The 17938-nt window shown below is 47.3% G+C and overlaps 1 protein-coding gene across 1 annotated transcript in view; it reads left to right on the top strand.

Annotated features, from left to right (window-relative positions):
* The window catches only part of XKR6 (XK related 6), a 304492-nt gene that overhangs the window by 127930 nt on the left and 158624 nt on the right, over nucleotides 1-17938 (top strand). The gene's annotated exons all lie outside the window — the stretch shown is intronic.

The following is a 17938-nucleotide window of genomic DNA, read 5'->3' as shown; positions in this document are numbered from 1 at the left end:
TGTGTAAACTGCAAAAAAAAAACACCATAATACCAGATCTCTGGTATTATGGCATTCTCTCTGGGTTTTTTTTTTTTTTTCTGACTAAGTTATATGCTTTTTGTGGACATGAGCTATCTGTCTCCTCCCCCAAACTATTTCCTGGCACAAGCAATGCTCGGTTGAGAATTCTTGACCAACTAGCTGAACGGAAGTCCAAGTGGGTTGTACAGATGGTCCTGGAGACCAGCCAGGGGCACCTGCCTATCTTGTCACCGGGACGATGGGCTGCAGACAGACTCAAACCAGTGTCGACCACTGACCTGACATCTTCAAAGTTCTGATTATTACATTCTTCTGAGAGAAATGGATAAATAGTTAAACTGTTAAAATGAGCCCCATAATCAGGTCAATGGAATTGTAAAAGATATCTCTTTTGACATGTTCTGATTTCTTTTTTCCTCTCTCTTTATCCTCCTCCTAAAATCTGTCCTTTCTTGTAATGAGACAGATCCCTGATTTGGCATACGCTGTAGCTTGGGCAAATTGCATGAGAAGAGATCTCTTTTCGTTAGTTTGCTGGGAAGCTATCTTATAATGGGGGCTGAAATGCCTAGAGAGGCCCAAGCTCTTCTAATTAGACAGAGAACAAAACATATATATTCATTAAAATATGGAAGTGGTCATTTTACTTGCTTTTTGAGGTGGGTCTCTGGACACTTTTCAGGGGATTGCCTGTTCATGAGTGGATGCTGATCTCAAGCATGCACTCTTTCAGGGTATTTGGGCACCTTTGATGATTATTGAATTTATTACCTTGTTTAAATCCTTATTGGTTTTTATGACAAACTGTTAGGTAGCTTCGTAACAAAATTCAAAGTGTATAAAGTAAAATCACATTCTCTTCATTCCTCCTTGCCCCTCTCTTGGCTCCAGTATCCCCTTCCCATCCCAGAGGTAACAGTTGTTAACTAGTAGTGTGGTGTCAACTTCCAGACTATTTTATCCGTATGCTTAGCCAAATTCATATGCAGAAAACCAGATTTTATTTTATAAAAATGAGATAATAGAATTTTATTCTACAAAAATAAAAATCACATATTGTTCTGCAGCATTTTGCACAATGGATATTTCTCAAGTCAGAGGTATTGATCTATTTCATTATTTTCAATAGTTGCATTTATTCTGTTGTTTGATATAACCCATAATCAAATTCTTTGGTCATACACCAAGATTTTTTCATTTACTGGTAAACATTTAGGTTGTACCCCACCCCTGCTTCCAACACACGCACTTCCTTTTGCTGTTGCAGACCAACAGGGAGATGTCCACATGTGACTGTGTGCACTGGGTGTCTCCTGCTCAGAGGTCACTATTCTGATGTGGAGGAGGTGTTTCCTCCCTCTAAGTAAGTGGCTGGAAATCAGGCTGTGGTCTTCATATCCTGCTCCCTGTCCCCAGAGGAGCAGAGCTCAGATTGCAAAATGGTGGTGTTTTTAAGGTCCATCGGTGCCCTGTTTCTTGCCTCGTTCACTTTCTTGTCCACCAGAGTCATCCTGGCATGGTCCCTGTGACCTGTTGCCTTCGCTATCAGAAGGTGTATTTGGCCATTAGCTTAAGTAGGTTGGAATAGACATCTTGTGGGGACAGGGCCTTGATGGGAAGTGTCTGTTGACCACCTTGGTTATGAAGTGTCCACTTCATAATCCCACAGCTGTAAGGCTGGAGGCCTGCAGGGCTGACTGGATGAGCAATCTCACCCTCTCACCATTCCTGGTATGCCAAGAACCTCCAGATGGGCTCTCAGTGGCCAACTGCTAGGACCTTCCTGGATTGTCATTGAGACCAGCCTTTATCCTTATCCCAAAGTTGGTCTCTGTCAGGCACAGGGAGCCAGGGAGGGCGTGAGTAGCTCTGTACCCATCAGTAGGGGGTGGAGGAAAAGAAATAGCTATTGTATCAGAAAACAGTGAGATGGAGACCCCTGTTAGATAAGGTGGTGGTCAGAGAAAGCACATGTCAGCTGAGGGAAGAAGACAAGGAACCAGCACAAGAACACGGGGCCTCAGGCAGGAAGATCCTTAGGCCAGAAGGAAGGAGCAGCTCTGGGAACTGCAGCAGGGCAGTGTTGGACAGTACGTGAGGGGACAGCAGCAGGAGAGGAGCTGCAAGGGGGGGCCAGACACACCCTGGGGAGTACCAACATGCCCACCTAAACTGCTGAGGTGCCTGTTGCATGTCCATGCCCTAACAGATTGTCAGGTATTGAACGTCTCCTAGGACAAAAATACCTCATTTGGAGGATTTTGGGGGCAAAGGCAGAAAAACTTACTTGTATTCACTCTGATGCAAGAGTGCTCTGGTCAGGCTGATCAGAGTACCATCAGGGATGGCATTACCTCTGCTCTGGGGGCAGGGCAAGCAGCATGGGACTGGGCCATGAGGGAGGGCACGGGGCCTTGCAGACACTGGGCAGGGGGTTAGTTTCGGACAGTGGGAGCACTGTACTGATGTTCAGAGGCTTGGAGCAGGGACGGGGTGGGGAGCATCAGAGAGAGGCCTTTGGGGGGAGATGTGTGAAGGTAGAAGAGCAGGGAGCCTTGGAGGCTGACAAAGGGAGTGGGGCAAGCTGTTTTTCTGAGTTGGTTTGAGAAGAAGTAGAGGCCTTTGCCTTGTTTGTGTGTGCTTGTGGCCATATGGCTGGGAAGTTTATTTCACTCCATCAGGATTAAGAGGGGTGGCTGTCTAGCCAGGACCCTCGATTGCAAACAGTCAGGCCTGGGAGTTCTGAGCATCCTGGGAAGTCTCCAGCTTCAATGCCTAGCCAGGGCAGGCCCTCAGAGAGCAGAGGCTTGGTAGGATTACCAAAGGGGAGCCTGCTGGCCAAGGTCACCCAGAGGAACTGGGGTGGGAGGGATGCTCTGTAAAACCTCCAGAACAGCTCTCAGGGTGAAGAGGCAGAAGCAAAAAGAACTGGCAATCTGATCCGTGTTCTGTATTGGGCACTCTATAGTCTCAGGACTCACAGGAAGGACTGGTGACACTTGGGTCCTGGGAAGTCTGCCCCATCATACCCACACACACACTTTCTCCCCCAAACCTTCATTTCCTTAGAACTACAAGTGACCTCAAGGTGTCTGGTGACAGGAAGTAGCTGCCCCTCATGCGTGGTTGGCAGCATGGCGGCATAGTGGAGAAACACAGGTAGAAAGGCAGACCAAATCCTAGTCTGGGTTCTGATGCCAGGATTTCAGTGCTGTTTGGCATTGGAGAAGTAACTAGAGCTCTCTGGGTCTCATTTCTTCAGCTGTAAAATGGTGGTAACAACCCACAGGCTTGCAATGCTGATTAAAGTTGATGATGTCAATAAAGTCTCAGGGTGCACAGTAAGAAATTCAATAAGTGTCAGTTCTCCTTTCCCTCTGGAATTCCTTCCCCTACTTTATCCTTCCAAATGAAATTTTTAAAATAGGCCTGTCTTCCCAGTAGACTCAGTGAGACTCAATAAATCCTAGAGTAAGGTACCAAGAGAGGTTGCAGAATATGTTTCCCCAGAGTTTTAATAATGAAGCCATCTGAAGTGGCATGGGGTCAAGTTCAAGGCCAATGGTGAGGCCCTTCCACCTGAGGGTAAGTGCTGTCCTCAACCTGCCCCTTGTGCCCCAGGGCAGCCCAGTGGCCAGCACGGTTGAGCACTGGGAGACTGCTCCCAAGTTCAGCTTTTCGTCTTTGAATTCCCTGGGGTCTTGATTCCGAAGAGCAGAAAAGGCTAAACGTGCGAGGGTTCCCCCTCCTTTAATTTTAGCAGCAGCCGACGACTTCGTGCTGACACAGATTGGAGCGGTTGCCATGGGGACCAGAATCTGTGCCCAGCTTCACTCTGGAGCTGGGAAGGCAGAGTGGGGCTTCTCCAGGGAAGGTGAAGGGTTTCTACTTTATAGAGGCTGCTGGAGGGAAAGGAAGCTCCGAGTCTCTTCCTTGGCTGTTCTAGTTGCTTCAGCCAAAGTTGACCCAAAGGGAGCTGAGTATGGAAGGTCACCACCTCCTGGAGATTCCCAGCTCTGTGCCTCGTGGCCCAGCCTGCTGCATTGGGAAGCATGGGACCCTCACGCATTGCCCGGAGCTGCCCAGCTTCCTCCCACACTCTCCTCCTGGAACTTGGTGAGGAAGAAGATGAGCTGCCCATAGGAATCCATGGTCCTTTATCCAGAATGTTTGGGGCCAGTTGTATTTTGGAGTTCAGAGTTTCGGGTGTTTCTTTCTTTCTTTTTTTTTTTTTTAAGGTTTTATTTATTTATTTGACAGAGAGAGATCACAAGTAGGCAGAGAGGCAGGCAGAGAGAGAGATAGGGAAGCAGGCTCCCGGCTGAGCAGAGAGCCCAATGCGGGACTTGATCCCAGGACCCTGAGATCATGACCTGAGCCGAAGGCAGCGGCTCAACCCACTGAGCCACCCAGGCTCCCAGTTTCGGGTGTTTCTAAAGAGGATATGGCACATATGTGTGTACTGTGTGACACCGTCAGTGGGATTCCAGGCAGTGCCTTGTAATCAAACTCATGGATGTTTCTGGGGCAAAGCACAAGAATGTGCACATACATGAAGATTATAAATAACCTCCTGTCAGTTCAGGGCAGATCTCACTTCCAGGAATTACTTCTGGCATTTTGAGCTTTTTGTATTTGGGAGCTGTGGATAAAGGGTTGTACTTCACAGCCATTTCTACTTTGTTGGCAGTTTTGCTTTTGTCTTCCTGTTTTTTTCTCCTACAAGCCTGGGCATTACTACCTCTCTTTAACACATGGTAAAAGTTGGTCTTGGGATGAGGAACTTCGAGGATGACAGCAAGCAAGTGCTGGTGTCGGGGCTCAAACCTGGGATGCATAAGTCCAAATTCCAGTTTCTTTCAATGACGCCAGGTTTTATGGAATTTAGAAAAGAAGCGGTTTATTTCCAAATTATAATAGTGGTGATGATGAGAACTAGGATCCTGGAATGACAATTGTTGGAACACTGAGGACCAGTTGGGTGTTGTGATAAGTGTTTCCATGTTAAGACCTCAAGCAGCGGGGCGCCTGGGTGGCTCAGCAGGTTAAAGCCTCTGCCTTCGGCCCAGGTCATGATCCCAGGACCCTGGGATCGAGTCCTGCATCGGGCTCTCTGCTCAGTGCAGAGCCTGCTTCTCTCTCTCTCTCTGCCTGCCTCTCTGCCTACTTGTGTTCTCTGTCAAATAAATAAATAAAATCTTTAAAAAAAAAAAAAAAAGACCTCAAGCAGCTCCACAACCACCTGACACCACAATTAGGCCCACATCACACATGATGACACAATGTGTGCAGATGACATGACTTGCCTAAGGGACACATGGCAAGGCTGGGACATGAACTGGGGCCTGGGCAATGACAGAGTCTCTGGACTCACCCCCACCCTATGTTGACAGCCAGAGGCCAATGATTTTTGAGAAAAGATTGTGTCTCACAATCTAGCAGAAATTTCTGGTCACCATGAGGGGCGTGTGTCATTGCTCTGGATGGGCCTGTGTCTGCTCTGGCTGGACTTACAGATGCACCTGAGCCTGGATTAGAGGTTTCGAGAAACCACAATGCTAAGGACTGAATTGTGTCTTCCCTCCTGCCCTCAAAATCTGTATGTTGAAGCCTTAACCTTGGATGTAATTGTATTTGGAGATAGAGCTTTAGGGAGGTCATTAGGATTAGGTGCGTTCATGAAGGTAAGGGTCCCGTGGTGGGAGTGGTACCACATGAGCACACACCGAGATGGGGGCTATCTACAAGTCTCAGAAAGAAAGCTTCCTTCCCATAACCCTGACCTGGGACTTCCAGCCTCCAGGACTGAGAGATGCATGTCTATTTAAGCCGCCCAACTTGTGGCATTTTGTAACACAGCCTGAGCTGACTAAGACACACAGAGACAGTTTCCCTTCCTGAACTCTCCCTCTGCATCCATGCTGGGCTGTGGTAGGCTTCACAGCAGGGGCTGCCACCAAGATGGGGATGAGGAGGTGAGAACAAACCCATCCATTTTCCTGTTTTTATATGGGGCACTGATCCTTACTCTAGAATATCAAGCTTATCCTGGATGGTCTTCTCCACCTTCCACATGGGGGTCCCTGGAAACCCAGCACCACCCTAGGTCCAGCCCTCCAGCCCACTGTTGAAGTTAGTCTAGCCCAAAATCTTAATGTGGAGATAAATACATCCCTCGTATCCAAACAAGGAGTCTGGAGTAGAGGGTTGGGTGACCCACTTGAAGGAGGCACAGCTAAGAGGGGCTTGGTTTCTCTCTCTCTGATCCTGGCAAGTCTTGAGTGTTGCCTCACCTGCCTCTTCCTTCCCAGTCTCATGGCCAACATCTGGTGCAGGCCCTGTGCTCTGGGCCCCTGCTGGTCTCCTTACTCCATGCTACCGTCCACCTACAACTGCCAGAGAAAACTTCTCAATTGGTGTTCATGCTGTTCCCTTGCCCTGTGCAAGGTGGACTGGATGGTACCCTTCCCAAATTCATATGTTGAAGTCCTAACCCCTATGTGGCTTGTTGGAGATGAGGCCTTTAAGGAGCTGATTAAGGCCAAATGAAGTCATTACAGTGGAACCCTGATCTGGTGTCCTCATGAAGAGCAATAGAGACCTGAGGTCTCTCTGTCATATGAAGACACAGGGAGAAGGCAGCCATCTGCAAGGCAGGAAGAGGACCTGCACTCCAGCCTGACTCCTGCAGGAAACTTGATTTTGGACTTTCCAGCTTACAGAACTATGAGAAAACAAATTTTTGTTTTTAAGCCAGCCAGGCTCTGAGCTTTTGCTATAGCAGCCTGAGCAGACTAAGACAACCTGAATTCCTCTCCCCCAAACAATTGTGTAAGCACTTCTTCTGAGACCCAGGTCAAGACGTCCCCCAACAGGAAAGCTCCTGCTTCTGAGCTCTTGTCCCTTTGTGTTGTGTCAAAAAGAACACTGGCACAATCGCCAGAAAGTGGAGGTAACCCACGTGTCCATCAACAATGAATGGATAGATAAACAGAATGTGTTCTATCCATACTATGGACTATTTTTCCACCTTAAAAAGGAAGGACATTCTGACACTGGCCACAACATGGATGATTCTCAAAGGCATTAAGCTAAGTGTTTGAGCACTTGAACTGTGGCTGGTCCAAACAGATATACTGTGAGTGTGACATAACATCAGATTTCAAGCACAGGTTGAAAGACAAAACATGTAAAATATCTCAGGAATAACTTTTTATTGGTTACATGTTGAAATGATCATTGGATACACCGGTTAAATATATTAATAAAATTAGGGGCACCTGGGTGGCTCATTTGGTGAAGTGTCTGTCTTTGGCTCAGGTCGTGATCCCAGGATCCTGGGATGGGGTTGAGCCCCATGTCACTGGGCTCCCTGCTCAGCGGCTAGTCTGCTTCTCCCTCTGCCCCTACTCCTCACCCAACTTATTCTCTCTCTCTTTCTCTATCAAATAAATAAATAAGATCTTTAAAAAATTAAATTAATTTAAATTTCTTGGGGCACCTGTGTGGCTCCATTAGTTAAACATCCAACTCTTGATTTTGCCAGGTCATGATCTCGGTGGCATGGGATCAAGCCCTGTGTTGGGCTTCACAATCAGCATGGAGTCTGCTTATCCCTCTCCCTCTACTCCTCTCCCCCACTCTCTCTCTCTCCATCTATCTCTAAAATAAGTTAATTACTTGATTGATTGATTAATTAATTAAAATCTTCAAAAATTTAACTTTCTTAAGAATTTTTTTATTGTACCTACTAGAAAGTTCAAATTTATGTATGTGAAATATAAGTTTCAATAACAGGTGTGAAAAAGCACTTACAGAGATGGCTCACATTTGTGTCTGGCATTATATTTTAGTGGATGGTGCTTTTCTAGGTGTAAGTTGCTAAAGTGGGTGTGGACCCAGTGTGGTCAAGGATAGAGAAGGACAGTGGGGGGGGGGGAAATGCAGTGAGAGAGGGTGGGGGAGGGTCAGAGACTCAGGATTCGAGTAGAGACGTAAACTTGGGGCTGATGATGTCCTGCTTTCGTCAGCTTGAGCTGCCATAATAGACTAAGTGGCTTACACAATAGAAATTTGTTTTCTTGCAGTTCTGAAGGCTAATTGCCCAAGACTATGGTAGCAGCAGATTTAGTTTCTTCTGGTGCCTCTCCTTGGCTTGCAGATGGTCTTCTTGCTGTGTCCTCACATGGCCTTTGCTGGTACATGCATTCCTGGTGTCTCTTCTAAGGACACCGGCCATACTGGATTAGGGTCCACCCTTGTCACCTGATTTAACATTAATTACCTCTTAAAGACCCTACCTCCAAATACAGTCATATTGGGAGTGAGGGCTTCAAGGAATTTTGGTGGGGGAGACACAGTTCAGTCCATAACACAGCCCTAACAGCCATGTTTGTTTTCTGCCCAGCTAGCATGAGGGAAGGCTTTTGGGTAGGACTCTTCCTCACTCTTCTTTCTGTTCTTAGTTAGGGCACAAGGTCAACAGTGTGTAGCCCCAAATTCATAGCTGCAGCTGTTGACCCTGGAAATCACCCCCAGAACCTTCTAAGAAGTTCTCCGTGGTCTTCCTGAGGCCTTCCATATGCTGGCCCTCAAAGTCTGGGACCCATCTAACTCTCTCAGCCACCTGAGGATGGGCCATGGTGCCTCATGCTTTTCAGGTGGTGCTTGAAGAAATGCAGTGATGTGCCTGCGTCACACAAGGAGAAGAGGCAACTCTGAGGCGTGTCAGACCCTGAGCCTCTACCCTGATCACTGTATGGTACTGCTTAGGTTTCCTGACAGCTGGACACAGTTTTCTGGGTTTTGGAGAAACAAGTGAGTCAGACTATTACTTGTAGAAGACTGGACTTCTCATGCCCCTGACCTTGGGGGTAAGTGGACTCTCATCCTGGGTCTCAGCATGGTTTGTTCTCATCCTGCTCTCAGAAGACGGTTGCCTACAGATGCTCTGGTGGTTAAACTTCATTCAGGAGCAGTTCCTTATCTCCTTGCTGGGCCCTGGCATGCAGCTTCTACTTGACAAGTTCTCCTTGGCGGCTAGGGCCCTGAGGTGGGCTTACCCCCTGTGTAGCACATATCACTGTACTTCTTCCTATCTCTCTCATACTGGACTGTGAGCATCCTGGGGCAGGATTGGTGTCCCAGCACCTAGCATCACTCTGGCACATAGCAAGTGCTCTGAGAATGTTAGCTGATGGAATGCAGGGCTCTTCTGCTAGACTATACTCTCCAGGGCGGGGACCTATGATTCAATAATCACCCGCATGTCTTTCTCCATCTCCCACGTCTGGCAGAATGCCTGACACAAAACCAGGGCGCAGGAAATGATTGATTTAATAAATGAATGAATCATGAGGCAGGAAGCTCCGTCAGCTCAGGGCAGGGCTGGGCAGTGCTGCTGGGAGGATCTTGCTGTCACATCATCGGTGTCACTAGACTCAACAGTTTCTCTGTTGTATGTGACCATGGGGCACAGGGCCATGTGGATGCTGCCAAGGTGGGGAGACCTGAGGTGGGAGAAAGGCCATAGGAGGCACAGGTACCACCTCAAGCAAGGCTTCTGCTAACTGTAGCTCTCTAGTACCCTCCCTGCCTGGCTCCTGACTTTCTGCTCCTGCTGGAGTGGGCATGGAACACACTTGTGGCTGTGGCCATGTAGGTATCTCAGGGGTAGGACATTTGAAAAACTGCTGTCCCAACTGTTGTCCTGTTGTCCCAAGGATAGGCAAATCTGCCTTTTAGAAGGAAACCTACCTTCCTACTCAAATGTCTTCAGTGACTAAAAATCTGTAATTTCTAACCTCCCATGATATCATCCATATCCATGTTTCAACAATTTTTATCTAACTCTCTTCTTCAAATTAGCCAAGCAGACCACTGTGTGTTTTCTGTGTATCTGGCTTGTTTTCTGGTGGCATTCTGGAACCTACTGCCCAGAATCCTGGCCGAGGGAACGGGCCTTAGAGCTCCGGGTCCGCTGCCTCAGAGGAGTTCGCTAGTGGCCACCCAGACTGCAGAGTTCCCCTCAGGGCCGTTAGCTCTACTCTGGAGCTTTAGTTATTCTGGAACTCCTCGCTCCATACGGGTCCCTTCCCATCTGCCACAGGCCAGCAGAACAGTCTTTTGGCAAGGGTTTCTACTTCTTAATCTATTCTCACAACCTGTGATTGAACTATGTGCAATGCCGGCAACAGACATTAGTAGCATCTTTTAATTCTCTATTATTGATGAAAATTTTTGGTCTGGAAAGAAAAACTGGTTTGAGGATTGATTTTCATCTGTTTAATTCATCTTCAGTATCGATCGGTGCATATGTTAGAGTGAAAGACTAAATCTAGGCTGTTTCAGGTGAGCAGGAAATGTTATCACAGAGTGTCTAAGTTTGGGGTACACTTACAGGATCACTGTCACCATAGGGCACCTCTGACAACTGTCTTCTGTGTACTGATGCGCTGCCCCCATGTTTGACTCTGAAGTCTTTGAGGGTAGACTACATCTCTGAATCATCCTTCCAATCTCCCCCAGACCCAGTAGAGTACCTGATACATAGTTGGCGCTCAAACAACCTTTGTTAAGCACATTTGTTTAAACACACCCTTAAGAGTTCATAACAGTCCTTAATTATTATTCGTCAGAAAGGAATCTCAATATTCAAATCGTGTATGTATGTATGAATTCCAGAGGGACTAGGATTCTGGGAAATGTATTGGATACTAATCATACAAGATGATGAATGATTGATTACTCTTCTCAGGAAAATACAGATAGAACCCTGATTTGGGGATATGTTGATCACAGTTTTGTTTTAGCTTATGGTGACAACTTTAGCAGACAGCTCCTGCCACCATCCTAAATATTCTGGCCTCTGATCACCAATGTTCTCTCACCCATACCCAGACCCCACATGTCGTTGCCTGGTGACTATGTCCCACTCTCCCTCTGCCCAGAGTCCCAGGGCGAGGGTTGGAGAAGCAGAGAGTTTCTTCCTTCTTCTTCCACTTGACATGAGACCTGGGGACAGAAACTCTGATTTCACTCTTGGCCCTACCAGTGCAGGGGCCACCTTGGGCAAGTCTCAGAGCCGCTCTCTGGGCCTCCAGGCTCCCTTGTGGAATGTTGCTGTTGAGGTTGTCCTTCTGCCTCTCTGCTGGACATTTCTAGAATGCAAAGAAGTGGGGTAGTTGAAAGTACAGTGTTGACTGTGAGGGTGATTTTTGTCATGCATGTCAGTTGGCTGGATGTTGCAGAAATTATGTGGGGGCAGAACCACCACAGAGAGTTCACTGCTTCTGGGGAAACATTCTGGGTTCAAACGAATAATTCACAAACTGTCTTTCACACACACTGTGTTAAAAAAACCAAGTGCTTTCTCTGTATTCATAATGTGTTTTTAATCTCACTCTTTTACCACATTTTAAGGTTTTTAGAAGGAAGGAACAGATGCTTTGTCTGGTCTGATTTTCTTGGCACAATACATATATTCAGTAGACACTTAATATCAGGGAAGGAGTCATGAGTGAATGCCCTGTGATGTTAACAAAGAGGTGTGTACCTGGACTATTTTCCCCTGGAGAGAGGGCGCTGGGCCATCTTATACTTCCTTCTTCAGTCCCAGCCTGACCTTGGCCTTGTATTAGTCAGCCAGAACATTTTTAACAAAGTTCCACAGATTGAGTGGCTTCAATGACAAAAGCTTATTTTCTCATGGTTTTGGAGTCTAGTAGTCCAAAATCAAGGTCATTTCTCCTGAGGCCTCTCTCTTTTTGGTTTGTAGATGGCCCTCTCTGTGTCCTCCCATGGTCTTACCTTTGTGTGTCTGTGTCTAATGTCCCCTTCTTATAAGGACACCAGTCACATTGGATCAGGGCCCCTCCTAATGACCTCATTTTAATTTAATTATCTCTTTAAAGGCTTTATCTCCAAATACAGTTACATTCTGGGGTGCTGGGGGTTAGAGTTTCAACTTAATTTTGGGTGTGGGGACACAGTTTAGCCCATAACAGGGCTCATTCTTGTCTTTATTAATGTTCTTTCAATACCTCTGTGGCCCTACCTGCTGAACCATGACCACATGCCTAGAAAGCAGCTGGACCTACCCTCTGAAAACTTGCACCTGTCTCTCTGTGTTGTCCCAGTCAGGGCCCAGCTATGAGAATGGGGACATGGTTTCCACAACAAACTTCTGCTTTTACCATGATCCTGTTCCAGTGTATGGGGTGAATTTGCCAGGAAGAGATGCCCACCCAGGCATGTCACCAAAGCCTTGGTGCTTTGCTGCTTATCATGGCCAAGCCTCTGTGTGCCGGTGACTACTGAGCTTCTTGGGTTGGTACCCCAATGGTGGGTCAATTCATTCATTCACTTCTTAGTCATCCTTGCCATCCACGGGCTCAGTCTAGTGGATTCAGCAGGAGGAATGAGAGACAATGGGCAGAAAAGCAGAAGGCTTTCATCTTGGTTCTTGGTTTGCCACTAACCTGTGAGATCTTAAGCAACCCACTTAATTACTGACTGCCAATCCATAAAATGAGGTACTCTTTCTTCCTTGCCCACTATGTAAAGGCATTATGGGAATCAAATAGAATCATGTGTATGAATGTGTTTTGTAAACCGGAAAGTGCCATATAAATGTGTGGAACCTTATATTTACATCTTAACGGTTCGAGTTCCTGGTTTTTTTCTTCCCTTTGGGGTCTAGTAGTGGGGTGCCATGTTTTGGGAGGGGACTAGCTGCATCACTAGCCTGCTTACTCACTACCCATTTTTTTTTTTAACCACTGTCATGACCAGCATCTCAACTTGCCTCTCTCTGATCCTCTTACCTCACCCAGAAATAGGTCCTAAATCCTCAGAGTTATTGATTATATATATGTGAAATCTAGCAAACACATTTCTTTAGCATCATTGAGGAAATGTGCTCTCTCCCTTTCTTGGGAATTCATGGAGTGCACTGATGTGTTAGAACTTTGGGAGGTTCTGTAGTAAAGAAAACTTGACTCCAGAACTCTACTCACTTGCCTTTATTTTGTTTGCTTATTCATACTCTCTGGAACACTGTTTGGGAAATTTCAATGAGCTGATGGTACTTTATCAGGACTTGCCTTTCCATTTAGGTTTAGGGCCAGGGAAGGTGGCAATTGGGATTTGGGGCTCTGGCTTGTACACGTACCCATCAAGGGAGTCATCAGCAGAAGTAGAGGAGAAAGAATTACAAATTCAGCCATCAGACCTGAGACATGTGTGACCCTGAGGTTCTGTCTGTCAACATCAACTCCACACAGGGCTCCAGGGAGGGCCTTGCAGGAAAGCTACTGCAGGTAGAGTCTGGGACAGATGGAAGAGTCGGCTTCCTCCACTGAGAGTTGGGGCTAGTGGGGCTTGCATATTCTGCTTTAGATTGAGAAGGAACACCGGGCACCTGTCAAGACTGAGGGGCTGAGCAGAGTCCATCCAAATGTTGACTTCTCAGCAAGGTCTTTCTGGGGAGAAGAATGACCTCACCTCATGAAAGACTGTGGGGCCTTTATTCTTTATCCCATTAAGGAGGAAGCCTAGAACCATTTTCATTTCCAAGGTGCCACACTTGGTGGCAAAGACTGTGAGGTGAACGTGGCAACCACTACACTACAGAAACTAGCCAGTGGCAAGGATTGTGGCCTTGGTGTCAGACCTGCTGGTGGAGGAGAGGAGGAGACCAACACAAAAGGCTGGGTGATTGTTCTTTGAAGTTAGCCAGTTAGGGACACCAAGTGTAGCTTAAACATGGAGCAGTGGGTTATCTGTTCCACTGAAAAGTGGCAGCCTGGCATGGGGTGATGGATGAGAGATTATAGGCTTGGAAAGGAATGAGGGTAAAAGTAGGTATTAACTGCCTAACAGATGCCTTTTGAAGGAAGAAATCAATTATTATCAATGTGGTGGGCAGCCAGGGATTCAATGCACATAACTGCTTCTTGCTGGCCCATGAATGTGTGTGTGTCTGTGTGGGAGTGGTGGTGACAAAAGGAGCAGGGTTTAACATCAGCTGCTGATGGGAACCCGTGTGGGTGTCAGCACCACAAGCACCCAGCTGGTTGGGGCTCAGCCACAGTCATGGTAGGAGCTTGTGTTTCTGTAGGGTTTCTGCCAACCTACTTGCCAGGAATGAGAAGCTCTTCTGTGGTCCTTCTCTGGGAGACAGGCATGGTGAGCAGTCTGTGTTCAGAGAAGAAGCCCATGGTGCCGCATATCCACTCTTATGTGTGAGAGCCTGATCCAGCCACCAAGTCAGGGCTGCTGGAGGCAGTCATCTCCCTGCAGAGGCTACTGGAGAAAGAGAGGAAGAAGGTGTTGCGCAGACAAGGAGCAGACAGGGAAAAGAAAGGCTTTCAGCAGATGGTAAGGCAAAGGGGCAAGAAACCATGGGAAATGTCACAAGAAGTGTCTGTGTCATAACCATCAACATTAGGCCACTAATGGCATTTGGGCAGAGCATTTCATTGCAGGGATAGTTGTTCCTTGAGAATGTGCAGCCTGTCAAGTCTGCCCCAACTGTATGCTGGGAATGCTCCTCACCCAGTCAGTAGGACAGCCAAGGCCACCCCGCTCAGCTTCCAATGCCCCCCATGCTGCCTCTGAGTGAGAATTGTCACCAAGGCCCCTGCTATCACCGACAGTTTGAGCTGATGGAGCTGTAAGTCCCCTCCATGCAGAGCAGAAGACAAGCACAAAGACCACAAACGGAAGATGTGCTAGAAGGGGCTGTTCAAGTTGGGACATTTCTTCCAAATAAACAAGCTGCTGTTGAGTGAGGCACTGACACAGACCCTGGAGGCTTGAGGAGAAGTAAAACTGGACTCTGGGGCTTCAAGAGCTCAGGGTCCAGCAAGGGAGGCAAATAGGTGGCAGACATATGACACCCACTCAAAATACAGGTTTAGAGGTATAGTAATGTATCTGTTAGCATGGGCACATCTTCAAAAACAAAGAGACCCTACAGGTCTGGTGACTTCAACCCACAGAAGTTCATTTCATGCTCATGGAGTGGTGGGAGGTGAATATTCCTGCTTGGTGGATAGTCCTCCTCCATAACCCAAGCCTGCTTCATCTCTGCCATCATTGTCACCTACATCCAGGTGGCATATAGAGAGGCACATCCACTTCCTAAGTCTTGTCCTGGAAGTCACATATACCACTTCAACTCATAGCCTCTAGATCTAGCCATGTGGCCACATCTGGCTACAAGGAGAGCTGGGGGTTGGGGTCTAGAAATAAGAGGAAACGGAATGTTGGCAAACTACAGGCTGTCTCTACCTCCAGTAAGTACAGGCCAGGGGGCGAAGCAGCCCAGAGGAGGATGGTTTTCTCACCTTGGGAAATTTTACCTTTAAAGAAATGTCTCTTGTTGCTCTGTTCTTATCTAAGATAGATAATCCTTCACTACATAGGACATAGTGAGTAACCCCACAAAATACTGGAAATGTTTATAATCATGTTAATACTAAGAGGGACCATAGAGATCGTTCATTTCAACTCTTTGGATCTTAGAAGGAGATGCTCATGCTTGGAAAGGAAATGACTTGGTCAAGATCACCCAGATCAGGGAGTTCCACGCAGGTCACCACAGAGGCTGGTCCAGGTGTCCGGAGTTTGAGGGAATCCAGGGAAAGATGAAAGTTTGAACCACATTGCAATTTTATTCTAGAACTTCAGACAACCACTCAGGCTCTGGATCTTGCCTCTGTTGGGAGAGTCAGAGCCATGTCCTCCTCAGTCAAATGATTTGGGTGCCTGCGTCATCCTTCCCACACCGACAGCTGCTTCTTCTACCCCTCACTATCCTCCGTCAGTGCCCTAGCATTCATGGCTCACATGAGCCATCTCTTGCACTGGAAGAGGCAGCACCATGCAGCTCTGTTCCCACATTCATCCTGGCCTGGAGCCTTGTCCTTTCTTTGTGATTCCACAGGCACCTGTGCAGCCCCACCCTGTTCCACTGACTCAAGGCTCCAAGCAACAGGAGGTAACTCTTGCCTCCTGACTCTTATTGCTGAAGGTCTAAGGGAAAGAGGCAATGACAGAACAGAGTGACCAGCTTCAGACAAGGAGCAGGCTCAATGCAACCCAGAGGAGGGCAATTTAATTCCACATGGCAGACCAGGGAAGGTTCCCTGAGAGGAGCCAGCTAAACGGAGTCACATAAAAGGAACACAGAGCAAAGGGGTGGGAGAGTAGAGCAGAAAGAGGCAGCACCTGTTCACACACCACAAAGCAGGAGAAACACGGCTTGTGTGGGCTACTGCTGTATTCACCCCAGCCTGCAGCTGGTGGGGGCTGGCCATGTGGCAATGGCCAGGCATCCACAGAGTATGAGGATGTTGATGATGAGAGATGCAAATGGAAGTTAGATAGAGGGGAGCTGAGCTTGGTCTTGGGAGCAAAAGACAGCAGTGCCTGAGGGTCTCTAGGGTCAGGGCCAACAGGCTTCCTGCACTGTGGTGAAGGGCCATGGGGCTCCTTTCCTGGGCTTGGAGGGACTGCTGTGTGCTGATACCTGTGGCTCAGGTGTGCCTCTCATGTTCTCTGCCAGTGCTTTGGGAGTAGGGATGGCAAGGTTAGGATCTGAAGACCTGGATGCATGTCCTAGGTGAGCCTGTCCAAGCCCTAGTTTCCTCATCTAGAAAATGACCACAATCATTATAATACCTCATTAAAAAAAAAAAAAGAGTTGGATAGCTACAAAAACTTTTTTAACTGTAGTAAAATGTATGTGACATGAAATTTACCATCTCAAGCATTTTTAAGTGTACATTCAGTAGTGTTATGTATAGTCATATGTTATATATATATATATGTTATAGTTACACAATATCTCCAGAACCTTTCCATTCTGCAAAACAGAACTCTGTTCCCATTAAATGACAGTTCCCCAGTCCTTTCTCCCCTGCTCCTGGCACCGGTAACCACCATTCCACTTTCTGTCTCTCTGAGTTTGACTACTTTAGATCCCTCCTGTAAGTGGAATTATGCAGCATTTGTCTTTTCGTGACTGGCTTTTGTCATTTCATGTCCTCAAGGCCCATCCATGTTATAGCCTGTATCTGGATCGCCTTCTTCTTCTTTTTTTTTCCCCTTAGAGAGAGAGAGAGGAAGAGAGAGAGAAGGTACAGAATGAGAGGGAGAGAGAAAAATCTTAAGCAGGCTCCACGTCCAGCACAGAGCCGGACATAGCACTTGATCTCACAACCCTGAGATCATAACCCGAGCTGAAATCAAGGGTCGGAGGCCCATCTGCCTGAGCCACCCAGGCACCCCTCGATTTCTGCCTTTTTGAAGACTGATTAACAACTGTACCCCAATTTGTGTGTGTGTGTGAAGTTCAAAGGGTAGTATATGAGACAATGATGTATAAACTCTAAAGCGCTGTGCACATGCTCCTGAGGAAAAGCTGTTCACAGGAGTGGCCTCATTAGCTGGTAAAGGAGATGATGGGACAGAGGGCTGACTTGAGCTGTGCCCAGAAGGTAGCAAGGAATAGAAGGAGGAGGTGCTGACAGCCACACTTAGAACACTATGGTCTCAGCTGGTGACTACAAGATAGCCCAGACAGTGTCATCCCTACTGGATAGAAGGGGAAACTGAGGTTCAGAAAGTTTAAGCGGTGTTTCCAAAGTTACAGAGCCAGTCAGTAGTAGAGCTGTGATGAGAACAGAATGCTTCTCTCATTGCACAGTCCAATACTCTGTGGCTTCTGTGCCAAAACAGAAGTCTTTGTTTATACAGGACAAAAATGTCCTGCAATTCTGAGGAAAGAAAAGGTGGGAAACAAAGATATCGAGCAGAGGAAAAGGGAGGCTGAAAATTGGCCGTGTAGAACTGGCAGATACTAAGGCCAGTTTGAGGATGGGGATCAGGGACAGAAGCCTGTCCAGGA

This window comes from Mustela nivalis, assembly GCF_964662115.1.
Source record: "Mustela nivalis genome assembly, chromosome: 4".
Lineage (NCBI taxonomy): Eukaryota > Metazoa > Chordata > Mammalia > Carnivora > Mustelidae > Mustela > Mustela nivalis.
Note: the sequence above shows the minus strand (reverse complement) of the source record. Positions and strands in the feature narration are given on the sequence as shown.